Here is a 27,287-nt window from a genome sequence, read left to right as displayed (position 1 = left end):
CGGGGAGGAGCCAGCTGAGGTCTGGGTTCCAGCAAGTTGGGGTTTGCCAGTAGGTCATCAGGGGTCAGAGCAGCATCCTCAAGGCAGTTGGACCCAGGATCAGATTACCCCAAGATACGTTTCTGGTTTTGGTGCTTACTAACCTTGTGATGTGGACACATTGCCCAACTTATCTGGGCCTTGATTTTCTTACATACAAAATGAAGGTGGTAAGGCCTATACTACTGTGTTTTGGTGACAATAAGAGAAAATGCATCTGAAGGTGCTGTCAGGTGATAGGAACTCAACAAATTGGCCCTGCTTTCCCTTCTGATAACTTTTTGTCCATGAGGCTCCATGAGAGCAATATCTGGTCCAAGCTATTCAAGCCATGCCTTGAGAAGCTGCTCCTCTTCCTGTCCTACTGTGGGCCTATGCCTCTCTCTTTTCGGCTCCAGCAAGTGTTCTCAGTTCCTCCCAGGTAGCACCTAATATAGACTACTTCTTGCCTACCATGTGCTCTGGACTGATTTTGGTGTTGGACTGAGGTGTGTATATGGGTGTGTGTCAGGAGAATCACATGCCATGTGCCCCTGTTTTATGTGAGAGGAATGGGCACATACTTGTATGTATGCATTTGTATATATGTATGTGTCACTCACATTACAACCTCCAGTTCCTTGTGGTTGAGACAAGTTTCTTTCATGATGTTACTGGTGACTAAAAATACAAAGGCAACTAAAAATGAAAAGGTAGAGCAATGCTGCTCATCTTTGGAGAATAGGGATCATGGTGTTTAACAAGCCCAGGGACCAAACAGGTTGCAAAGAACTTAAAGGGCAGGTCATATCTGATAAGATCAATTTTAGCAGGGGTAAAAACAAAGCATTTTTTTTTCAAGATTCGTATAACAAATTGTGCAAGTCCATGGTAGAAGGAAAAGTGTCTAAATACCTGATAACTGTTTGGGATAAGAAGCCCTAGAAGTTTCATTGACTAAAAACTCATTATGGGTGAAAGCCTGCCTTTGGCTTCTCCATTCCTCCTGAACCCCTCCATCCAAGCCAATACAGTGATGCTGAGGCCATGGGATTCCTGACATGGTGCTTTCCTTCCTAAATCATCTCCCCTGGACAAACCATGAGTGCACAGACCCAAAGTAATGAAAAGATTTTTTCTAATGAAAGATTTCCAGACCTTGGGGAAGTAGTGAAGTGTCAAAAGCAGCAATGTGATCTTTGGCTGCATTACTAAAGGTATGTGCTTGGACCTTAGAAGGATGGCTGCCCTATTTGTAGTCTGTACTGGTCAAGCCACATTTGGAAAGTTGCACTCAGTTCTGGGTGCCACTGGTATAGAGTGCATTGTACAATTTGAGTGTATGGGAAGGAGTCAAGGGAATCAAGGGGGTTCATGTTGGGACATAATTCTCCATGGATCTCTTGAGTTTCTGTCCAACTTCTGAATAAGAGGCATTGATAGCTCATCAGTGCATGCTAGAGATAGTTTAGAAGGGAATTTTCTAACTGTGTCTTAGGATGGAATAAAATACTCCCAAGACCCTTGTCGTAATGTATTTTTGAAAGTCAATAATATTCCTCATGTTTAGAAATTCATCAGCTGAGAGACATTATTTTGGATCTTTGGTTGCAGAATGCTACCTCTTCAACTGAAAATGCTCCTGGAAGCTGGGTATCTTGTTGTAAATTCCATGACTTATATCAGGACTGCTGGCTTGGACCAAAAGGAAGCACAGAGAAGGAGTGAAGTCAGTGAAGGCAGATAGTACCAGTAACTATTCTGTGAACAGGGCCTCAGATCTTTTCCTCTCCCAGTCTTTACAAAATTAACTTCTCCCTTCCCTCCAGCCCTTTGCTCAGATTGGTTTGCCTTTCTATTTTATTATCATCAGCAAATAGTAACAGAGTATGTAATGTGTGATATTTGCAGAAGGAATTAATGAAATATAAAATGTAATCTTTGACTTTTATATAATTTAATTCTTTCATTCATTCCACAAACTATTATTGAGAACCTACACTGTACTAAAATACAAAAGTGAATAAAGCATTACTTCTTGCCTTAAAGAATCCACACTTTATTTGGGAAGACAGGATCAATACGCAGGAAAAAATGTCCAAAAAGAGGGATATAGGATGAGTTAGATGATGGGATACAAATTCATGAGTTCTGCATGTTCACAGACATTACTCTTCCCAGAACTCCAAAGAGAATCACATGCTTGTGACCCCCACCCCCTAAAACCCCCTTCCTGTGTAGTAAAGGAAGAAAGAAAGCCTCATGGGCTGGGGGAGGAAGGGCAGCTTTCTGGGGAGGGGCCAAGGAGCCTGCTGCTGGAGTAGCTTCAGAATGGGAAGGCAATTGATGAATGAGGGTTTTAATAAATATTACTATAAACTATGCGTTGGGAGACCTTTTCGTGCCCTTTGGGAGATGTGAGTAGAGAATAAAATTCCTTTTTAATTACTTTGGGCAGTGGAAATTTTCCTTCATGAAATCAGCCCCACTCTGAGACAGCACCTTCTGGTTACAAGTAATATGGATAATGCTGAACCAGTATTGTTGTGGAAGACTTCACCGTGGAGATGAACTGGAGCTTGATTTCCGAGGCTGGGTGGGAAAAGGCAGGCAGACAGAGGGTAAAGGGACGGCATCACATGGTGGAGGGTGGGGGGACGGTGTGTGGAAATAATAGTGGATGTGCTGGGGAGGAAAAGCTGAGCGCATTTCCAGAGGCCAGTGGAGAGGCCCAGGTAAAGGAGAGTTTAGGGGTACCAACCCAGCCCATCGGCTTCTCTGGGAGCCCTCTTCCATCCACCAAGACTTTCTCCTGGATGTCCTATAATTTGTTGTCTACATGCAGTGAGGGCGTGCCCCTTCTTGTCTCCCTGACAGTGTTATCCCTTCTCACTGAAATCCTACTGCTCTCTTTCTCTCTCTAAGTTTCTCCACCTCTGGTCCTCACTAGAAGAGTGCTTATACCCTGTTTTCACTCATATGAGGCTTTGGATCTCACATCTAGGCTGTTTCCTAGATGGCAAAGACAGGATTGTAGTCACACAAATGAATAAAATATTTATGGAGACCTGAGAGGCTAGTTTAATCACACACATCTCTTTCCTCTTGTGTATTAATTAATCCTGATAAATCCCCCTACCTCTTCTTTTCCCCTGCTGCATCCAAATTGCTCAAAAAGACATGTTTGTGGAAGACAGGCTGAGGGAGTGTTTCAGGAGCATCTTCAAAGAATAAACCCTAAATATTTCACATGGAGCAATGAGTGTAGCAGATCCATCATCAGAGAATACAGTTTTGTTGACTTCATGAGAAACACCCATTTTTGTGGACTTGAGAACTGCCCTGAACCCACTCTGGTCTCTGTGACCTCCTCTTTTATGACACATATCCAGCAGGATGGGTCATGTTGGAATCCATCAAAATGAAACCATCAGTACCTACTAAGTCATAACCAAATTGTCTGGATATTTTATAGTAGAGGATGAGGAAAAAATGGGAAGAGGTATCAGAATTATGACCCCCTTTTAATGCTCTGGCAACTCCAATAAATCCTTTCCTGTAGTTAAACAATGAGTTTTACCCTGAAGATGAAGAAAACCAACACCGGCACCATCTATCCACCACTGGAATGGGTTGCTGCCGATGAATCCTAGAGAACTTTACCTCTGTCTGTTCTTCTCATTTACCTTCACCAAATTTCCCATTATTTCCAGAATAGCTTCTGATTTGGTTTTCTTACTCTGATTCAGCTTTTCTATAATGAATAAGATTTAACAATATTCAAAATGCAACATAATTTCTGACATCCATTTCCAGGGGAAAAAAGAATCTGATTTAGGAGGCAATGTCTTAGTCTGTTTGGGCTGCTATAATAAAATAGTACAGCTTGGGTAGCTTATAAACAATGGAAATTTGTTTCTCACAGTTCTGGGGGCTGGGAAGTTCAAGATCAAGGCACCAGGGTGGTCTCATTTGGTAAAGGCCCTCCTCACTGTGGTGCGTCCTCACCGTGTCCTCACATGGTGGAAGGGACTGGGGATTTCTCTGGAGTCTCTAATAAGGCACTAATCCCATTGATGAGTATTCCACCTTTGTGACTTAAGAACCTCCTAAAGGCCCTATCTCTTAATAGCATCATCTTTGGGGGTTAGGATTTCAACATGAATTTTGACGGGTCACAATCATTCACCATAAAAGGTGGGAAGACCTTGAGGGAGATAGTAACATCATCCCTAACTTGAAGATTCTCCAAGTATGGTGAAAGAGATCTGGGGGTCTGGGAAAGTACAGTGTGCATGAAATTGGACATCTATTTCAATGTATGTGCAGGCACGTGATGGGAAACGCAGCAGAAGAGAGAAGCAGGGGCCAGAGCACAGAGGCCATTTTATGCCAGCAAATCTCAAGCTAGGCTCCTCATGAAAATCTCCTGAGGAGATTTTAAGAAATACCATCGTCAAGTCCTATTTCAGACTGTTGTATTTTTAATAATTTATGTGTTAGAGTGAATTAATTCAATTAGATTGCTTTCCCTATAAACTTTAGTTGAGACCACTGAATAAATAGAAGTTTTGTTTGGGGGAGTTAGTTAACCTTGAAGCATGGATTAATTAATTAATTAAGCAACCATTTGTGGGTTGTTTTTCTAGGCACTATGCAAGAATGAGGAAATAGGGAAGTCTTTGCCCCATACTTTGAAGAGCTTACCCACCAGTAGAGAAGATATGCAAATAAACAGATATTTTGCAATAATGCTCTTGTCTCAAAAATTTTCTAGTCAGCCCTAGTTCCTCCTAGCATATTGTGCTTTACATTCATATTTCTGGCTCTTACAAAGGCTAGAGGGGGCCTGGAGATATTCTGGAAGGGTGGTTTTTTTCTTTTCTTCTTCTTCTTCTTCTTTTTTTTAATGGTTTCTCCTAACAGCTGACGTGGGCTTGTCAGATGCATTTAAAGGGCTGAAGTAGAAGGGGTACTAATTGCCACATGTATAACATTGTTTCTTGGGGAAAATGCATTCTGCATTAGGAAAGGAAATAAGGTGGAAACCAAAGACATTTAGATTCCCATAAAAATGGGGGCATTATTGATGCTTTTCTTTTGCTTCATCAAGTAAATGGAATGACAAGGTACCTACGTGATATGATTACTTGAATTTTCTGCTTATAGGCAAGGAAAGGAAAACTCTTATTATTTCAATTACCATTGGAAATATTTCAAGAATATGTTCATCTGCTTTTCTGCCTTGGTGATAGAGTATAGTGGATATAATGGAATATTTGTTTCCCTGAAATTCAATAGCCGTGCATTTTGATGTTTTAATCACATATCTCCTTGTGTTATTTAATAATTATATCGCTATGAATCTTACCTCCCTGTTATGGTCTGAATATTTGTGTCCTCCCCAAATTCATATGTTGAAATCCTAACCCCCAAGGGTAATGGAATTAGGAAGTGATTTGGGTGGTGATTAGGTCTTAAGGCCAGAGCCTGCATGATTGAAATCAGCACCCTTATAAGAAGAGACCCCAGATAGCTAACTCATCTCTTCCACCATTTGAGGGCACAACAAGAAAGCACTGTCTGTATACCAGAAAGCAGGCTCTCACCAGACACTGAATCTGTTGGTGCCTTGATCTTGAACTTCCCAGCCTCCAGAACCATGAGAAATAAATGTTTCTTGTTTATCAGCCATCCAGTTTATGGTCTTTTTGTTACAGAAGCCTGAATAAACCAGACACTCTTCAAAGAGTCTATGAATTCCTTGGGAAGCAGAAGATATTTCCTATATTTTGAGCTTCCCTATAAAACCAAGCTCATTGGCTGGGGCATTAGCAGTGACCCATGAAGAGCTGTGAATGGGACACCAATCCTTTAGCTGTTATGGTCTGAATGTTTGTGTCCCTTCCCAAATTCATGTGGAAATTCTAACCCCCAAAGGTAATGGTGTTAGTAGGTGTGGCCTTTGATGGTGATTAGGTCTAAGGTAGAGCCCTCATGAATGGGATTAGTGCTCTTAGGAAAGAAGTCCCACAGAGCTCCCAGACCCTTTCACCATGAGGGATGCAGTGAGAAGTCTGGGACTCTGAAGAGGGCCCTCGCCTGACCATGTTGGCATCATGATCCTGGACTTCCAGCCCCCAGAACTGTGAGAAATAAATTTCTGCTGCTTATAAGCCACCCAGTCTGTGGTGTTTCGTTACAGCAGCCTGAACAGACTAAGACAGCTGCTTTGGTGTCCTGACACGTAAGGTGCCATGGATGCTTGCCTGGTAAGGGATGGTGATCAGTGAAAGAGGGTAAATGCATTAGCATTAAGAATAGACATGACAACACATGGAAAATAGAAGTTTCTTGTCAAGACTTGGGGCAAGCCTGTTAAAAGTAAATTTGTTAACTGATTAAATGTGTGTTTTTCTCCCATTTGAATCCTAGACTCTGAAGTCTGAAGAGAAAAGAGCACCTGAGGGCTCCTTAATTTGATGGATGCATATTGGTGACCTTTGGAGACCAGTCAGCCTGCAGTTATGACCCACCTGGGAGGCCCCACTACCTGTCTGGGCAGAAATTCACCTCCTTCAGCTCCCTCTCTGCCTGATGAGCACCAATGCTGGCAAAGGTTGGATTTAGCAGCTAAGTCTAGACTTGGGAATGTATGGAGGGGAGATTTCTTGTGAAAGAAATGTTTTTTAATGTAGACTCAGTATTTTAGTTAAGCATTGTTTTTCTGCACAAGGGAGACAGGACTCATGTAACTGACATCCACAAGTGTCATGATTGTATGACTAAGCCAGGCCAGAGGCCCCATTGTGCAGGGCATCGGAAATATAAGCTGTGTGTGTACTCAACAGGCACACACACTCCCTACATGCACATTTTCTCTCTAGGATGAGCATGGGTAAGTTATCTTTGGGCCATAGGCAAGAGTCACACTGTGGTCTGGCCTTCACTGATGTGTTTGTCTTTCCTTGAAAGAAGGCTTTAGCTGTTCGATTTAGTTTTGTTTATTTGAGATGTTGTGTTCGAACTTTGCCTGCATGCCTAGAGGCTGGAAGGCCATGGAAGATGTGTGTATCTAACTAAATCCAAAAGCACAATCACATCAACTCAGACATGGACACCTAGGGACCATCTTTTACTCCAAGAAACAGCTTAGGTTGGAAAAGAAAGCTCTTTCCAACCTTGAAAGGATGAAAAGAAAAAAAAAAATGTTTAGAAGTGAAAATTCATAAAACAAGATCTTTTATCCAAAAACATAACAAAATTTCCAGCAGGATATTATGAGCGAATTGACTTTTACGGTAGTTTCATTTCAAATGATTGTGTGTCCTTTATAAAGTTGCCTCCTCGTTTTAGTTTTTGTTAAATCAAGAATATGGTTTGTCCCCATATGATTTAAGTGATATTGAGTGGAACTTTCAGTTGTATTCAATGACAACGTATTGTGGCAAAAGGAGAGAGGACATCAAGAAAATCTGTTGGTAACACTCAGAAGGGTTAGCTCTTCTGTCTCAACAACAGTGCTTAAAGAAAAATGTTCCAAATTAATAATAATAAAAAAGATGAGTTCTCTCCTAAACTATTTCAGATAGTTTATAGTTTATGAGAATACAGATTACTTTGCAAAGGGATTGTCTAGTGATTGGAGTTCAAAGCTAAAATAGAAAGAAAAATAGGTTTGGGGTTTCATAATGTAGGAAATATGGGAGAGATTAAGTCTGGTTTTTGAGAGGTCAAGCAAATCACCATAATTAGTATACAAAAGCAACCAGTGATAAAATATGTTTTATGGGTTTGGTACAATGCCCAGCAAACCAAATGTGCTTAATAAATTTTAAATGGTATCAACAGTATTGCCTTGTTGCTGATAGAGAGTTCATGTCATCACTTTGGGAGGCTTTATTAACCCTTAAGATATCAAGGTTACTTGACTGAGTGAAGAGGGGAGAGGGTTCACCGGAAAACAGCAGGGGTGGAAATGATGCTTCTCCCCACCATGAACAGATGTCTTACGTCTCACTGGGATAATCGATTCTAATATTATTAAGCACAAGCCTAATAAATCTGCCCCTGTATTTTTCTGATACAAATACAATATACCTACCACTGCTCAATATCTTTCATATGTGAGGTAATAAAACTGATCCAATATGAAATCTTGTACTTTACATGTAAATTGGATTGCTATGGGCCATTAGACTCTTTACATAAACAATATATTTTGTTTAAAAGAAAACTGTGCTCACTTTCACATTCTGAAAGTTCATAATGTGCAAAACCACATTAGCAGAGTAAATGGTGTCGGGAAGGAATCTGGCATGGCCAACAGAGGCATAAAGCAGAATGGGGACTTCACTTCCAGCAAAACGACTTTTCTCTCATGGGCGGTTTTAACGAGATGGCTGCCAACAGGTGAAAGCTCACTAGTGTCAGGTGTAATTAAAAACTTTAATTTCAGAATTATTCTCTAAAGCATTCACAGTGTACCATGCCCAGGGGCTGAGGCGGAGAAGCCTAACCAAGGCAGCAGATTATTTGCTTCTCCAAGAAGACAGCCATTGCTGCACAGAAAGGTGATGACATTTTGAGGCCAAGGCTGGCAATATAATATGATGTCACAGTATCCATTTTTGATATTAGATAATGGCCTTCATTCTGATAGGTCAGTATCTCATTCCTTGGCTTATTTATCTCCATTATGTACAAAATCTGCAAACCAGAACTCACAGACAAACCTTACCCAAGTGTACTGCAGTATCTGCATCTTGGCCTCCTTTGCAGCACTGATCCTTGTGCTCTGCCACAGCTATCAGAGTAATGGCTTTTTTCCCTTTTTATCTGGGTTGGCTTTATTCCCAGATTCCAAATGAAAGAGAGAGCATTTTACTTGACCACCCCATTCCAACCGTTAAATACTGTGCCTTCAGGCTCTGATGCTCTAATGGTCGATTAAAGTTGATAACAGTCTGTCCAATTTCCATTTTTTAACATTCAGCCTGCTGAAATTGTAATACTGTGAAAATCTGAAGTCTACAGGACCTGCCTGAGAATCTCTCTGGATGTCAACACATAATAATAAACAAGGGGGGAAAGTAATGGCAACAGGCCTCAGCATTTGCAGAATTTGGGTTAGCTATGTAGCCTGGCCAGTTTGTGTAGGGTAGGAGTGGGCAATAGATCAACTAGTCTATCAAACAGGATATAGAGTAGAGCCACCCACGGGGTAGTTTATGACTGCAGAAGGCAAACATCCTCAAAAATTCTTTAAGTCAACAAACAGCATATACATTCCGTTCTTACCTGCCTCACCCAGTGCTCTGTCCTTCTTGGTCTTATTAAAAGCCTTCCTTAACTTGTTTGGCAGACACATAACTCATAGCTCCTGGACTTTGTTGTTAGGGCTGAAGGGTCACAAAGGTACAAATCTAATTGAAGTATTTTCAGAAATCTGATTTCTCAGGGGATCAGAATAAAATAGTTTGAAATAATCTCTTTTTCAAACCAACATTGGTCTTTCTTGAGCCTTAGAAAAACAGAACTAAAACCAGGAATGCTGAGATGGATTTGTAGACGAGTAGAATTTTGAGATAAGTGGTTTGATACCAGTCTTCTAAGTGATGGAAAAAAATAATGGTACCATGAGACATACTACCTGTATGTATAATATGCAGACTCTATTCTGTTCCTTTCGCTGGACTAGTCAGCTTGCCTTTCTTAGCCACGCTTGGATTCTTTTCTGAACGTGAATGATCTCCCAGAGTTCTCATCTTTGGTAGGCTGGTCTCATTTTTTCCCGTCAAATACTCAACTCCAGGATGCTTTTTTCATGTTGGGGAAGCAATTGCCCATTTTCTGAGTCTTTGCTGCAAAAGTAAGCGCAGATGAGTCCTTCAGACTCTGAGAAATTTATCACTGTTGATAAATATGACATTTCTGGGAATGTGATTTCAGTCTCCTTTTTCCGAGGCAGGTTGAAATGAAGACTAGAGAACTTGAAGGGTCAAATATTTAGTTCTCCTTATTATCACCACATCATAGAGCCTATGCTTACTTTTTTAGACAAATAATCTTTTTGTCTAAAAATATGGGTATTATTGCTTAAGAAAAGGTTTCACTCTAACCTCATCCAACAATTTGAACACTAACTCTTGTCCATTTTATCTCTGTCATGGGAGGGGGTCTTTTCCTCCCCCTAGGAAAAGGAAAGGGAATATTCATAGTTTTCTCACATACAACAACATAAAAGAAGAACATGGAGAAATTTAACATAAAAAATTGATGTGACTCCAAAATTTTTTTTCTCCTGTTTTTGGACATGGTGGCATAGAGTCTGCCCCATAACACATATGCAATGATGACATTTATCTTTATTCTTTTTCTTCATATTACTGAGGATGTGGGTGCTTAATGTTTATTGCCGAAATGCTTTTGAATTCTGGAAAGCCCATACTTCAGACAATGTGTGTGAATTAAAAGGGAGAGAAATACTCCATCTTCCAGGACTATCTTCATTTCCCAGAATTAGCTATTGATGTTTGCCTGGTAGAAGCTTTCGGTCACAAACTTTCTGCCTCAAAAATCCATTTCTATTTACATGTTTGCCCCAGTCTCATCAATTTTCTTCTGCCTTTCCTGAAACCCATGAAAAATCCTTGCATGTTGGATGATGATGATGATGATGATGAGGAGGAGGAGGAGGAGGAGGATTAGAAGAAGGAGGAGGCTGGCAGCAACTAACAAAGCACCTTATCCTGTGCTAGATAGTTTTCCAAGTGCTTTACAAGGGTTAACTTATTTAATCCTTATGACAGTGTTGCAGGGTAGCTACTATTATCCTCCTCATTAAACACGAAAGAGCTGAGGAATGGATTGGTTGCATAACTTACCCAAGGTCACATAGCTAATAAGTGGTCAGGTGAGAGTTGAACCCAGGACGTATGACTTGAGAGTCTTCTGCTTAATTTATCCTGTGGGTGGATATATTCATTTGCTTAGGTTGCCGTAACAAAATACATAGACTGGGTGGCTTAAACAACAGAAGTTAATTTTTTTTTTAGGCAAGAGTTCCAAGATTAAGGTGTGAGCAGGTTTGGTTTCTTTGGAGGCCTCTGTCCTTGGCTTGTGGACTGCCACCTTCTTGCCGTGTCCTCACATGGTTTTTCCTCTATGCATGCACATCCCTGGTATCTCATTGTCCAAATTTCCTTCTCTTATAATAGCACTAGTCAGATTGGGTCAGGGTCCACCCAAATGGTCTCTTCATTTTAGGTTAATCACCTCTTTAAAGGACGTATTTCTAATTCAGGCCATAACAGTGAACTTTTGAAGATCTGTTTTCCTGGCCTTTGACTCTTCTGCGTTGCTTCATCATTGGGTATCTCTTTTCCTCCCTCCCTACCTGATGTTCTTCTCTGCTTGCATGCCCAGACCTCCTGTCCAAAGAGGCTCATACCCTTCAGACTTTGTCCCACCTGAAAACCATACTGTGTCTCAATTAAGAATCCATTTCCACTGTCTGTGATGTCTGGAATGAGGTATTGCCTAGAGCCTGCTGTTGACATTACTGAGGGATGCTTGGGTATTCTGTGTGCCTCTGAGTTGTAGCATTTCCTCAGTTTCTATTGGGCGTGCTCAGTTGTGAGGTCTTAATCCTCAGTTTTCTGATTATTCCTCCACATTCCTTATAGGCTGTGAGACCTGGCTTCAGTGTTAACTTTGTGTTCTGCTACTTTAAATAAAGTTCAAACCCCTTGGTCTACATTCATCTCTGAAGTATCTTCCAAAGCTCTTCAAGGTGATGCTCGATAATGCAAGTGAGTGGGAAAGAATATTACAATAGGAGGTTGGAAGAAAATAGAAAATAATTAGAATAATAATTGAAAAAAAGCAAAAAAAAAGTCTGTTATACATACAATGTGTTTTATGGATTGTATAATTTATAGGAAAGTGCTTGAAAAGACTTCAGCGCTCTCCAGTGGGAGGTGGCATTGTTATTATAATTGTATTTGTTTTATTATTCTTACCTCATGATTCTGGTTTCTGTCACAGTTGAACATAGAAATGAATCAGTAAGTGGATTGGAAATCTGGAAGGCTGAGGTGCTGTTGAACAACTGTGAATGGGGAAACTGTCTTCTTGAGCTCCTTCCTGTCCAGTGAGCATCCTAAAGATCAAGGGAACATTCAGTCCAGCTTCCTAGAGGAGCAATTGGATGTTGAAGTAAAAGGCCTGTCTGGGCTGTAAATAGTAGAGGGGAAGGGCCAATTCCCAAATCAAGGCCGTGCAAGATTAGTTCAGACTGCAGGGACAAAATACAGGCCACCAAAACACAGAACAATTCCAACCTGGCAAAGGAGTTAGAATCAGAAACACTCTTGCAAATATAGCAGAGAAAGAGGCAAGGCTAGAGAAAAAATAGGCCAGGTAATAAGTGCGAAAGGGGATTGAAACTAGTAATGACTCAAAAACGGCTGAGCTGCCAAACTTATTTAAAAATCCTCTTAAAAACAGAAGCAGAGAAGAAAAGGAACATGGACACAAGTGGCACAGGGATGACCTTGAAGAATAATTAAACCAAAACCAAGCGAGGGGCTATATTGCAGCTCAGAACATAGAAAAACCAGTGTGAGATGGCAGGATTCCGAAGGCATTAAGGGAGCCTGTGCTCCTAAGCTAATTAGTTCACACACTTTCAGTTATTTTGGGGAAAAGTAATAGGGGTTTAAAGATGCTAAGAAGAGAAGGGAATATAAAAGGTGGTTTCTTTTTTTTCTTTTTTTTTTTTTTTTTAATTTTTTTATTGTTATGTTAATCCCCATACATTACATCATTAGTTTTAGATATAGTGTTCCATGATTCATTGTTTATGCATAACACCCAGTGCTCCATGCAGAACGTGCCCTCCTCAATACCCATCACCAGGCTAACCCATCCTCCCAACCCCCTCCCCTCTAGAACCCTCAGTTTGTTTTTCAGAGTCCATCGTCTCTCATGGTTCTTCTCCCCCTCCGATTTCCCCCCCTTCATTCTTCCCCTCCTGCTACATTCTTCTTCTTCTTTTTTTCTTTCTTAACATATATTGCATTATTTGTTTCAGAGGTACAGATCTGAGATTCAACAGTCCTGCACAATTCACAGCGCTTACCAGAACACATACCCTCCCCGGTGTCCATCACCCAGTCACCCCATCCCTCCCACCCCACCCCCCACTCCAGCAACCCTCAGTTTGTTTCCTGAGATTAAGAATTCCTCATATCAGTGAGGTCATATGATATATGTCTTTCTCTGTTTGATAAAAGGTGGTTTCAATCTTAAACCAAGACAGAAGCCTTATGGAAATGCAGTTCAATACAGCTGATGTCAACATGCAATGGGGGCTATGAAGGAGGGACCCCAGCATCCAGAGGGTAATGGGATCATTGGCAAGAACCATGATTGATTTTTTTCAAGAACAAAGCAGGCCCAACGATTGATTTTTTCTTGTGCACAGGAATTGGCCGAATTTTAAAAGATAGCATAAATCTTTGAACTTTCCTCATATGTTTGGCACCAGGGTTCACATCATTTATTTCAAACCTGGGGTAGGTTGGCTGTGTGGGTCCTTGCCACATGGATTGAGAGTGGCCAGAAGACCAAGGCAAAGGAGGGGGCAGATGGCAGTTTATCCAGCTCAGAGTTGGGTGGGGAGTAAATCATTCAAGTTAATTAAGCCTTCAGGTGATTCTCAATTGGAGGATTCTCATAATTCCCTTGGAATGCGAAGTCTTGCACAATGAGATTTGAAAATTGTGAGATGAGGTTTGGCTGAGGGCAAAACTGGATATAGTTTTAGTAATGTAACTCAGTTTGAAAAGATTCTTGCCTTGGATGGATGATCAGACTATATGAAGTCTCATGTTCCTTACATTTTTGGTATTTTATAATTCTAAGAATAGTGGTAATTTTTGAACAGTGGGATGAAACAGGCAGGCAAACAACCAGAGGTTAAGTTGGAAATCCAAGGAAAGAGAGTTATTCCAGGGTATTAAGGGTCATAGACCCTTCGATGTTCTTTTTTCATTCCTGCTTTGCTTCATTCCAACATTGAATATGCTGTTTCTATTGCCCCAGCCATCTCTGAACCCTGCACTTTTCACCCCGTAACCTATAACTCATCTGATTTCCTGAGTACCCCCATTGTTATTCCTAATTTGAGCCTGGGTATATTTTAGGTAGAATCTGTCTTGTGAAAATGCAGAGTAGGCAAAATATTAAGGCTATAGAGATCAAGAGGAATACATAATCTACTAATTTTATGGTTTAATTCAGAAATTCTTGTGGGCAAAGATATATGTCTGTATGATTCTCTATGGGTAGAATGAAAAAGCAATCAACTGATAAAATGAAGGACAGGGTAATAGATCATAGAGAAGGTCCTGGCTCATGATCCTCCTGAAAGCCCTCTTTTTATATGATTTAATTGCTCTTGAAGCCTCTAGTGCAGGGTATTTTCCATTTTATAGATGAGGCTATTGAAACACAAGTCAAGGGACTTCCAGTTTTAGCTTCTACATGTAAAGAGCTTGGAAGTAATCACTCCCATCCTTACAACAAGGAGAAAGCTGAAAAAACTGGATATCGATGACTTTTCTTAGACCATTGGAGAATGATATTGTAGAGCAACCATCACTTTAAAATCTGGAGAGATGGGTGAATACAGAACAATCACACTGAAATATGCTTACCTGGAACAGAGGTAAAATAAAATTCTTTATATTTCTTATCCTTAATTGATCTAAAAGATAGCTGTTGAAGTGATAATAGAAATAATTTATTTGCGTAACTGTGTAATTGTACGATTTGGCTTTTGGATAAGTAACAGCATTCTTGTAAGGGACAGAGAGGAGTATTTTTGATGTTATAGGGCATTTTTACTAAATGTGAAGCAGTATAACTGTTATTTGAAGGTGGACCTAGATTAATTAAATATGTGTATTTCAAATTCTGGGACAAAAATTTTTTTTTTAAAGAAAATAATTTATATGCAAAGAGAGGAGACAAAATGGATTCATGCAAAATGCTCAGTTAAAACCAGAGAAAGCACAGAAAAGGTGTGAAAAAGAAACAAGTGCAATGAATAGAAACACATACAAATATAATAGATATTAATCAAACTATATAAATAATCGCTTAGTGTAAATGGTCTAATTATACTAATTAAAAGACAGAAATTGTCAGACTAAAAAAATAAGACCCAATTATATTTTGTCTATGAGAGAGCCACTTTAAATGCAGTGACTCAGGTATGTTAAAAGTAAAGGGATGGAGAAAGAAAGGCCATGCTAACATTAATCAAAAGCTAGCTGGAGTAACTGTATTAATTTCAGACAAAGCAGACTTCAGAGCAAGGAAAATTATTAGCAACAAAGAGACACATTATATAATGATAAAGGGGCCAATTCTTCAAGAAGATATAACAATCCTTAATGTATATGTAACTAACCAAAGAGTACCAAAATACATGAGGCAAAACTGACAGAACTTCAAGGGGAAATGGAAAAATCCATTACTATAGTTGGAGACTTTAATACCCCTCTTTCAGTAATCCATAGATAAAGCAGGCTGAAAATCAGTTAGGCTATAATCAACCTGACCAACACTATCAATCAACTTGATCTAATTGACATTTATAGAATATTCCATCCCATGATAGAATACATATTTTTCTCAAGCTTGCATGGATCATTCACCAAAATAGACTACTTTCTGGGACATAAAATACATCTTAACACATTTAAAATAATAGAAATTATACCAAGTATGTTCTCAGACTGTAATAAATTAAATTGGAAATCAATAACAAAGATAACTGGAAAATATTCAAATATTTGGAAGTTAAACAAAAACACTTCTAAATAACACATGGATGAAAGAAAAAAGTCTTAAGGGAAATTAAAAATTGTTTTGAACTAAATGAAAATGAAAATAAAATTAAGCAAAATTTGTAGGATGCAGTGAAGGCAGTCCTTAGAGGGAAATTTATAGCTTTAAATGCATATATTAGAAAATAAGAAAGATCTTAAATCAATAATCTAAGCTTACACCTTAGAAAACTAGAGGAAAAAAAAAGAGCAATTTAAGCCAGAAACAAGCATAAAAAAGAAATAGTAAAAATTAGAGATGTCAATGAAATTGAAAATAGGAAAACAATAGAGAAAATTAATGAATCAAAAATTGGTTCTTTGAAAATATTAATAAATTGATAAATATCTAGTCAGATTAACCAGAAAAAAAGAGAGAAGACACAGAATTTTCAAAATCAGAAATAAAAGAGATGTTCTCACTACTGAGTTCATGGACATTAAAAGGATAACAAAAGCATACCATGTGTAACTCTGTGCTCACAGCATTGATAATTTAGATTTAATAGTTCAATTCCTTAAAAGATACAAACTGCCAAACTCTTATAAGGATAAATATATTGTATGAATAGCCTTATATCTCTTAAAGAAATTAAATCAACAATTAATAACCTTCCAAAAAAAAGTATATCAGTTTCAGTTTCAGATGGTTTCACTGGTAGATTATGCCATGCATTTAAGGAGGAAATGATACTACTTTTCAACAGTCTCTTCCAGAAAAATAGAAACAGAAAGAACGCTTCTTAACTCATTTTATGATGTCAGCATTAATCTAAATAACAAAACCAGATAAGGATATTATAAGAAAGGAAAGATACATCAACATAGAAACAAAAGTCCTCAATAAAATATTAGTTAATTGAATCAACTTTGTATAAAAAGAGTTATACACCACAAGCAAATAGTATTTATTTCAGTTATGCAAGGCTAACTCAACATTAGAAAATCAATCAGTGTAATCCATCACATTAACAGGTAAAGAAGAAAATCATATGATACTGGTGGCTCAGTTGGTTAGGCATCTGCCTTCAGCTCAGGTCATAATCCCAGGGTCCTGGGATCGAATCCCACATCGGGCTCCTTGCTCAGAGGGGAGCCTGCTTCTCTCTCTGCCCTGCCACTCTCCCTGCTTGTGTGCACTCTCTCTGACAGATAAATAAAATCTTAAAAAAGAAAAAAAAATCATATGATAGTATCAACTGGTACAGAAAAAGAATTTGACAAAATCCAACACCAATTCATGATAAAAACTCTCAACAAACTGGAATTAGAGGGGAATTTCCTCAATTTGATGAAGAATATTTACAAAAACCCTACAATTAACATTATATTTAATGGTAAGAAAATTTCCCCCTAAGATCAGAATAAGTCAAGGATGATATCTCCCACCACTCCTATTCAACATTATATGGAGTCCCTATTAATGCCATAAGACAAGAAAAGGAAATAAAGTTATAAAGATTGGGTATGAAGGAATAAAACTGTCTTTTTTTTACAGATGACATGGTTGTCTATGTAGAAGTCTCAAAGAATTAAAAAGCCTGTTTTCAGATCCTGAAACTAAAAGAGAACTTCAGCTTGAAGGACTGGATTTTGATATCTTCTTAGAGCAATTTAAAAAAATTAGCCAAATTGATTAATTGTCTAATTTGTTTATCTTTGGTTTTAGAAGGCAATGCATGCTCAGAGTGATAAATTCAAATGGTATAAAAGATTAGGAAAAGTAAGTTTTTCTTTATTCCAAGAAGCAGTTACAGTTATCAATTTATGGTATGATTTTCCAGAAATGCTCTAATCATACACTATTTTTGGAAGGTAGATCAGATCTTGTAGCTCAAGATGTAAAGAGAATGTTGACTGTCCATTTGTGAAATCTTCATAAACCATACATTTGCGGAAACTTTTTCTTTCTAGTTTGCATTGTTTTAATTTTTTTTTTATGATGAATAGTTACTGATATCATAGTTAACTAATAGATGCAAATTTTTTGGTTAATGTAAACTTTCCAGCTTCTACTACCTTCTATTCCTTTTGGGTAAATAATTCAAGAGTGGGGTCAGAGTTGGTGAGATATTTTCTTTCCTTTTTGAGCGTGCATTGAGTATGAGTATGTATGTAGAATTTGGAGAGGAGATCTAAAAAAGATGAAAGCAGGAGAGAAGAAAAGACTTCTCCTTCTGTGTGCCAGGACTGCTTAGGAGTGTGCAAAGGGGTATTTCCAGGTCATAAGATCTTACCTGTGGACATCACTATTTGGGAAATGCTTTATAAGCAGCAGTCAAAGCCTTAAGCTGAAACAGGCCTTTAAATCCTGGGACTGTGGTTTAGAGGTATGAACCTATGCAATTTTCCAGGGTCTGACTGTGGATAGGGAAGCTCTGCATCTTTAAAAAGATCTCTCTGCCTCCCCATTTTGAATCTCTTAATTTTCTTTGTTAGCAAAGTCTGTATGAAGTTAGAAGGGAAATGTGCACCAACACATTTGTGCACTCATTATTATCATCATCAATACCTGGCCCTGATTAGAACCAATTGTCTTCTTCTTTTCTACATTTTGAATTTCTTGCAGATTATCACAGACATATCACACTTTGGAAAGAAAATTGCATGCCATTTTAATGAACTTAAAAAAAAAAGGTCCAGTAAGCAGGAGTTTGATATGCAAGAGTGAACACTTTGATGACCCTGGTGCATGACAGTTGTCTTGACCAATATCATATATGAAGACCTTCTTCTGGGGGTTCCATGTGCTCTGAGATTAAAGCTAACAGGAATCTTCTTTCTGAGTCATAGCATAGGCATTAGAGTGAGGCCCTTGGGTACAGGGTCCTGTGGTGAGGTTAGGGTTGAAACTAGGGTTTGGAGAAGGAAAGGAGGACATGGGAAATTGGAGAAGAGAGCTTAAAATTTAGGAAGGGAGGCAGAACATTTGAATAACCTTAAAAGCATTATTTTAGAAAAAAATCAAATAAAGCATCTATATCAGGGAGTGCCTCAAATGGTGCAGGAACCTGTGTGGGTGTAGACAGAAGCAATGGGATGTGGTTGGAAGATACCACACTTCCACAGGGCGTCTAGGAGAACCTTTCAACTGTGATTGGCAGACTGTCTCCAATTCACCATCTGGAGGTTTCATGTAGCAAGGTCACATTCCCAAATGCTTTGCTTATGGAGTCCAGCCAGATGTGGCCACTAGCTTTGCTCAGAATTTACTGGATGCCCTGTCTGAGATCCTTTGGCTTAGTGACATTTCCCTGTAATGTGGCACGCGATGTCTGTATAGTCATGTGCAGCCCACTGACATGAAACTCCAGGGGGAATCTGGTGGTTCTGGTGTTTACCCCTTAATGATTTGAAAACCAGCATGTCTCTCTTTCTGGACAGTACTGGTTCTCATCTTTCCAGTGCTCTTGTCTTGGTGAAGATGATACAATTGTTATTTTTGGTTCTCATTATTTCTCAATGGAGTCATTGGGGTTTTGATGCCCTGTGAAGAACACCTTGGAGTGCTCTGAAAAAGCATTAGCTGAGGCCAGTTGTCCATCAAATCTGTAGATATGTGCAAGGGCAGGATGGGTGAGTCAGATGCTTCCCATCACCAGATGAATCACCTGGAAACCTTGTTAGGAACTTTCCAGTGACAGGCTCAAATATATTTACTTGACATTACTGGGTTCTTTTAACTTTAGCTTGCTCATCTCAGAAAGTAGGAGGGTGATGCTGGGTGCTGCCAGCTGTCTTTGTTTGCTCTGGGGAGCACACGGTCATGGAAGTGTTAATTTGTTATTGATGCATTTGAATACTGTGAAGTTCAGAGTGGTAAGGAAGTTTGATGGTATCTAAACCATGCTGCAGCTTCCAAGTTGGAAGCAGCTCCTTTCCCCCTAAAACATGTTCATCCAGTTCCTGTTCTGTGCTGGGCACAATGCATTGCCAGGCACTAGTCCTCCCCTCTAATTCATTTCTTTAACTCTCACATTAAGTGAGGCCCTATCTCATAGATGAGAAGACTGATGTGGTGCTTAAAGAATTCTTGCACAGTTAACTCACCCAGTGTACGCGCCAACCAGATTGTGTCAGAACAGTGGCAACACCATTCTGACTTCACTTTGTCACTTGTTGGAAGCCCTCATGTGGTGGAGATTCATCTCAAAGACCTCAATTCAGGCTCAACCTCAAGGAGGATGTCCTGGGTGTGGGAGGCAGACTGCTTAAATTGCCAGTGAAGACATTTGAGGACTAGGGGAGAAGTTCTGATTCACCATTCACCTCTTTGTCCTTCCTTGAAAAGAACACACAGATTTCGCTAAATTCACTTACCACCCGCAGCCCCTCCAAAACATTTATCATATCCAGTTTCCATTTTTATCTGCTGGCCTAACTCATCTGTAAGCCCACGTATAACCATTCTTTCTTTTTCAAATTGTAAACTTGCATCTGCATCCAAAGTGGTTTTATGGTATGATTTGGCTGTTTCTGCATGTTAAAAGATTACCCTGAGAAATTATTTTTTCCCATTCCAGTGACATCAATAAAGCTAAAGTATATTCAGTGTCAAATACAAAGGCTAGCTTTATTCCTTCACTAAGATCTTCACTCTTGCACTAATCTAGCTTGGGTAAGGCAAGTTCAGCTCCATACCACTCTTTTTCATATATCTGTCTGGGCCTTAGTTTTGATCTTTGTAAAATAGAGATAGTTACAAATCAGATGCATCCAACCACCTCAAGGCTGTTGTGAGGACAAAAGAAGTTAATAGTGTGCTCCCAAAGAACTTGGAATATATACAAATGTAAGGTCTTATCATGATAAGTAGTGGCATTGACTTTCTATTTTGGCCTCTTGCCTTCTTCCCTCATACTTTAGTCTTCATACTTCAGTTTCAGGTGTGTGGTCACGTGTTTCTGAAGACTTCCATTGTCATACCCCATGTATTAGTCTGTGAGGGCTACCATAATAAGGTATCAACCACAGACGGGGTATTGCAAACAGCAAGTATTTATGTCTTCATAGTTCTGGAGGCTGGAAGTCCAAGATCAAAGTATCAGTAGGGTTGGTTGCTTTGGAGGGTCTCACTCCTTGGCTTATAGATGGCTGCCTTCTCCTTGTGTCTTCACATAGTCTTCCCTTTGTGGATATCTGTGTCTTAATTTCCTCTTCCTATAAAGGATACTAGTTATATTGTATAAAGGCCTGCCTAATGACTTAATCTAGCCTGAATTACCTCGTTAAAAAACTTATCTCCAAATAAGTCACATTATGAGATATTGGGGTTTAAAACCTGAACATATGAATTTTGGGTTAACAAAATCAATCCATAATACCTCATTACTCTTCCCCATTTCCTGTCCTTCCAAGATGCCCTTTCTATGTGTTTTCACACTCCATTTTTTCCTTATCATGGCACTTACCATTCCCATAACTTCTTATTTGCTTATTTTTATTCCACACTAGACTCTAGTAAACCTGAGTAGATCTCTGCTTTGTTCTCACTGTATCCCCAGTTCCTGGAGCAAATAGATTTCCAATTAATTTTTGAATATTTGTTGGATGATTGAGTCCATGTTACTACCTCTAACTATGTGCAATTATACCAAATATTCCATATTTATGTCTCAGATAATTCACATATCTTATTTCATGTAAAAATCACAATAGTCCCATGAGATAGATACTTCTGTTAACATCCCTGTTTCATAGTTGAAGAATTTGTGGCACAAAAATGTCAAGCAATTTACCTAAAGTCAAAAGGCAAGTAATACTAGGGAAGATGGAATTTGAGCTCAGGAGGTATGACTTCAGAGCTCTCATGGTTCAATACAAGATTGAGATGTTTCTTGGTAGAACAATAGTATGGTTTCCAATACCCCAGCTTCTGGCTTTCTGAGCTCAGTGGAGCATCTCTTTAATCCATGTCTTAAACCAGAGAGCTTCTTATGGTTGTCTTAGAGTGGTAGAATGGAAGTAGAGGGAGGGGCGGGGAGAGATGGGCAGGTATGGATCACACACAGGGTTGTATTTGAAGCCAGGTCAGGTGGAAGAGAAACAGTGAAGGAACTGGAAGGGGAGGTAGTCTAGATGAAAGAGGATTTGCTACAATTTTTATCATCCCATCTTACCTTAGAGATGAACAGCTTACAAGTCTATAGTATTCAAAGCACTCTCCCTTATATCATCTCATGATTTTCAAAATTGTCAACTGACATAAGCTGAGAAGGTATTATTATCTGTATTTGATTGATAAGGAAACAGATTGAAAGTGGTTAAGTACATTGCCTAACATTGCCAAGCTTGTCAGTGTAGGTCCCTGTGATTGAGTTCTAAGCCTTCTGCCATTCTGTCTCTGGGACTGAGTTTAATATGGGAAAGGAGTAGAGAGAGAGCTGCATTTCAGGGGACCACCTTCAATCAGGAAGTAGAAAGAGCATCCTGAAGAAGAGACTGTAGTAGGCTGCTAGAAAACACTGAAGGAGCACTAAAAATGTGCTGGTGGAGGAAGTCAGGAGATCAGGGAAACTCAGAGTTGAAGTCATAAGTGAGATGACTTATGAATGCTTCGTACATGTGAATACTCAGCAATTTACAATTGGGAACCACGGAGCATGTTCCAGAGCATGTTCTCAGTGGTGTGGCAAGGTCTATGTCCAGATGAACTCTACTCTCTGAATGAAGTTTTTTTTTTTTTCACTAGAATTTGCACGAGCCAAATACTACCAATTTGCTAGCTACCTTTTTATTTGCTTTCATTTATTTCAGTTTTATCTGCCTGAAGATGTACTACTCTTGAGTCTTTCCTCAGGATGGGTCGTTGCAGATTGTTTGCAACACCAAACTCCATGTTTGCTCCTGCCTCCCTTCCACAGACCCAAGGTCCTTTTGTTGTGATGCAAGCAAGATTATTATTTTAAAACTACTGCCTCTGAGATGTGGCATCTTAATTTTTATCCTTTCTTCCCTTTAGTTCTTCCTTCCATGAATTAAAAGTAAAAATTCGATATGTTTTAGAAATATGTCTAGAATTAGAAATAAGATGTTTTCTCCCTCGTGCTGTGAGGGTTCCTCAGCTTTCCTTTCTCCCTCTAATCCATTTCTGACTCTGTAAATTGTGCTGTGGTGGATGCTCTATGAGGTAGCCTAACTTGTAGTGAGAATGTGATGTGCCTAGCTGGAGTAACAACTTGGCAGTGAGGTCATTGAATTCAAGACAGGTAAACAAAATGTTATTTGTCTGACTTCTAAGGATCCTTATGAATCCTTCTTCCTGCCAGGACTAACCACCACCAAATTTTCTTATTTACCAGGATTAGAACACAATAGTTTAAAGAAATGTTGTCCTAGTTAACTTCATGGATAACTTTTTGGGAGAGTCATAGGGTGAAAGAATGTTTGGTTTGGATGTGTCTGTGTACTTTAGCAGCATATCCTACTGTGGCCAGAAATCTAAAAATTTAATTTTGGTACTGGAAGTCATTCAATTTTTGACAAAGTTGTTCAGCTCAGTACTGATGTACAGAGCCTTAAGTATTCATTGCTGCCTCTACTTCCTCCCTTGATGTGGAGAGCTTGGGGACTGTATACATTGTATCTAGGTTTGGTTCATGAATTTGGCCTTGGATGGACAGTGTTACCCTTTCCAAAATATAATTGATCCATTCCTGCCTCTGAAGCTTTGCTAATTGCTGTCCTCAAATGCTCACCCTCATTTTTTTTTTCTGCCTGTGCAAATCCTACCTGCTCTTTAAGTTTGATCCAAGTGCTTCCTCCTCTCAGAAGCCATCCATGATATGAAAGTCAACAGTTCTCCTGTGTATTCTGTTTGCTCTTGTCTCTAGCCATGATCCAGCATATATTATTAATTTGTTTTCTGCATGTTTAATCTTTGCCACTAGATTGTAAGCTTTCCAAGGCCAGTGCCCTTTTCAAGCTTTGCATGACCAGCATCTTTCTACACAGAGATTTGTTTATAGTAGGTGTGAAATAAATGTGTGATATTGGTTGATATATGAGTGTGCTCCCTAACACAAGACATGGAGTTCATTGGCTTGGTACTTGAGTGTCACCACCCTCACCCCCACCCCTTTCTCCAAGTTATCTTCTTGGCCTGGCCCAGCTGAAGCTGTGGAAAGTAGATAAATCACCCAGCTCCTATATCAGACAGCTCAGAGACAAATGAACACAGCAGGTCGTTGCCACTATAATGATGCAGTGGCTGTGCTGTTTGCCGGTTTCTGGACAACAATAGATTGCCTTCCTTCTCTTAACTTTAATTCCATTTCTCATAAGCCTGAAATTGCACTTGCTATTTTCCAACTTCTTTCCCCCCACCCTGCCCTAGTTCATGTCAGTGTTTCCTTAACTAACATTTTTATGGCTTTAGAATCAATTCTCTACCAGATATAAAGACATACTCTGTCTCTAGCCTTTGTTCTCAGCACCAGCCTCTGCACCCTCCATTAGCCCAGTGACGTGGCTTCAGGCCCACTTGAGAGTTTCTAATCTCTGATTTCTTTTTATTTGAACTCTGTGTAGATCTGGGTTGATGTTTATGAAATAGACTTTCTCATGCTGACTTTTCATTGATTCACAGATAATGAAATCTTTGGAATTATGGAATTGAAAAGATATTGGCTTGAGTAATTCTTGTTAATTGGAAGCCTCACTTATTTTACCCTGTTCAACCTGAAGATTTTGGAAGAAAGGAGAGATTTGTGGGTTGAGGCAGAGGGTTTGGAAAAGACTGTACTGACTCTCAATGGCCAGGCTCAGAGAAGTATTCAGGATCCTTTACAGTGTAGATTCAGATCACCTTTTATTTTCTTCTTTCTGGTAGTCATGCTGATCTTTAAATTCAGCACCATGGACAGAAGAAATTAGCTCAGGGAGTAGTTGGAGCAAAACTCAGCCTGAGGAAGTTTAGAAGGACTTGGTAGGATCACTTTCATTCTCAGGGATAGCCTTATTTAAAAACACATGAGGGGCGCCTGCGTGGCTCAGTTGGTTAAGCGACTGCCTTCGGCTCAGGTCTGATCCTGGAGTCCCAGGATCGAGTCCCACATTGGGTTCCCTGCTCAGCAGGGAGTCTGCTTCTCCCTCTGACCTTCCCCCCTCTCATGTGCTCTCTCTCTCTCTCTCTCAAATAAATAAATAAAATCTTTAAAAAAAAATAAAAATAAAAGCACATGAATTTCAAGTTGAGAAACTCCATAAAGTATACCTTTGTTTCCCTAATCACCTAAACTGAAGGGTTCAGTAAAAGGCATGCACTTTGGAATCAAAATATCAAAACTTGAATTCCAACTTTTATATTTACTGAGGGTATGACTTTGGGTCTGGTACTATCTCTGAGAAGCAGTTTCTTTATGTGTAGATTTGAGAAACTACTACCCTTAGAAGATGTGGAGTGTACTTCTAAGGACTGGATTTGAATCCTGGCTCAACTCTTTGCTAGCTTGGGCAAGTTACTTAAATTTGTATAGTTGTTTTAGTATCTCTTAAATGTGGATAAAAATGGTACTTTTTTCATAGTGCTGATGGGAACACAGATAATATGCGTAAAATTATTAGAAGTATACCTGGCATATAGTACTATTACTATCCTAATAATTATTTAATAAGATTATTATGCAAATTAGATGAGATAATATATGTAGATATTGGACAGAGACTAGACGTGCGACAAATTCTGATTATGTTTTTTCCTCTTTCCACTAACATTGGAAACAACCCTGCAGTTCCTTTGAGTTAAGCAATGAGCTCTGAGCCTTGTAAGCACCCTTGGAAGGGGATGCATATTCAGATAAACTGGTGTAAATTCGAATTCATTTATTACTTACTGTGATACAGAGAAGCATAAAAGTTTTGGGTGCCAGAGCTGGGGAGAGTGGGCCAGGAATGGAAAGGTAGAAGCTTGCTATCCTGTTTTCTAGTTTGCTGGACTTGAATGTGATTTAGAGAGCTGGATGATCAGAATCCTCTGCTTGATCCTGTGCAAAAGGCTCCCCATTCATACATTGTAGCTGCAGGCATTTTGTGATTTGCTATATGAGGCTATGAAATTTGGTCCAGAGTGGAAAAGGACTCAAATAATATGAATACAAATCCAGGAACCCAGCCCATTGGTCTATGAAAATTCTACCTATAAACAGGGCAGAATTTTGTTTTATTCATTCACTCATTCATTCATTCATGCATTGGTATATTAAGTCATTTATATTCAGTAAGCATTTACTGATCATTTACTGTGTCTAGGCATAATGCTGAGGATTATAGCGAAGTAGGATCATTTAGACTGGAGCCTGCCATCAGGATTAGGGGAAATAAAACATATATGAAAATCATTAAATAAGTGAGTCAATGAATATTAAGTACATACTGTTGTACCTGGCAAATGATAGGGATTTAATATTTATTAGCTGGTTTTATTGTAAGCTACTATTTCTGCTACTAGTATTATTACTCATATGATAGTTTGGTGAGGGACTCTCTGGATATGGTGTTTAGAGGTGGAGGGAGTGATTGGCATTTTGGGAGTTGCAAGTGGTACTTTCAGAAAGGAGGTGGCATTTGAGATGGGCTTTGAGGCATGGGTATAACTTGGTCATGGACAAATGGAGAGGAAGTGGGTCTCCAGTTGAAAGATGTGGTGTGAACCAAAGTGGTAGGTGATCATGGGGGGTTGATTGTTAGGGAATAGCAAGTACTTCAAAGTGGCAGAGCATTATATACAAGAACTGAGAGATGAGATTGGGAAGGCAGGTTAGAGGTTGGTCTGGGTGTCCTTGGATGCCAGACTGTAGACTTTGGGACTTAGAGTTTGAGTGATGTGGCACTATCCAAAGTTTCATTTTGTTTTGTTTTACTCCAGGAGGGTAACCAGGTATTTATCTGTTTCTATGGTAGTCTTTTTTTTTTTTTTTAACAATTAACAATAGTCAACAGTAGCACCATGGTTCCTATTCTATTTAGTTAAATTTTCCTGTGAGAATATTAGGTATACAAACTGACCCTACCTACTCAGCCCAATTTGTATAATAATCTCTTGATTTGTGATATTTTATTAACAGATTCAGCCATTTCTTCATAGGACCCAGCAACCAAACCTGGATCGAAGGCCTCAGGTCCTTAGCTATTAGGGTGCATGTGGCAGTGGTATCTGTGCTGAATTGGTGCCAAAAAGACTCCTGTTCTTATGGAAGAAGTGATATTTCACTTCTGTTTTGTTCTCTTGTCTGGAAGCTGCTATTACTGAACACACAGTCTTCACTATCCGATGCTAATGAAACAGAATTCTATACAGGTGAAGGGCTGAAAGGTGATGATGTCAAAGGAAGTGATGCAGGAGATGAGAAAGTTCTTATTGCATTTCCTGTT

The 27,287-nt window shown here is 39.2% G+C and overlaps 1 long non-coding RNA gene across 7 annotated transcripts in view; it reads left to right on the top strand.

The window, feature by feature from the left end:
* LOC118543510 (uncharacterized) overlaps window positions 1–27,287 on the top strand; it is a 393,677-nt gene that overhangs the window by 12,393 nt on the left and 353,997 nt on the right. For all 7 annotated transcript variants that reach the window (XR_013441614.1, XR_013441611.1, XR_013441610.1 and 4 more), the window contains exon 2: window positions 6,454–6,637. This is a non-coding gene — a long non-coding RNA (uncharacterized LOC118543510). The remainder of the gene's footprint in view (window positions 1–6,453; window positions 6,638–27,287) is intronic.

The sequence above is a fragment of the Halichoerus grypus genome, chromosome 10, assembly GCF_964656455.1.
Source record: "Halichoerus grypus chromosome 10, mHalGry1.hap1.1, whole genome shotgun sequence".
Lineage (NCBI taxonomy): Eukaryota > Metazoa > Chordata > Mammalia > Carnivora > Phocidae > Halichoerus > Halichoerus grypus.
Note: the sequence above shows the minus strand (reverse complement) of the source record. Positions and strands in the feature narration are given on the sequence as shown.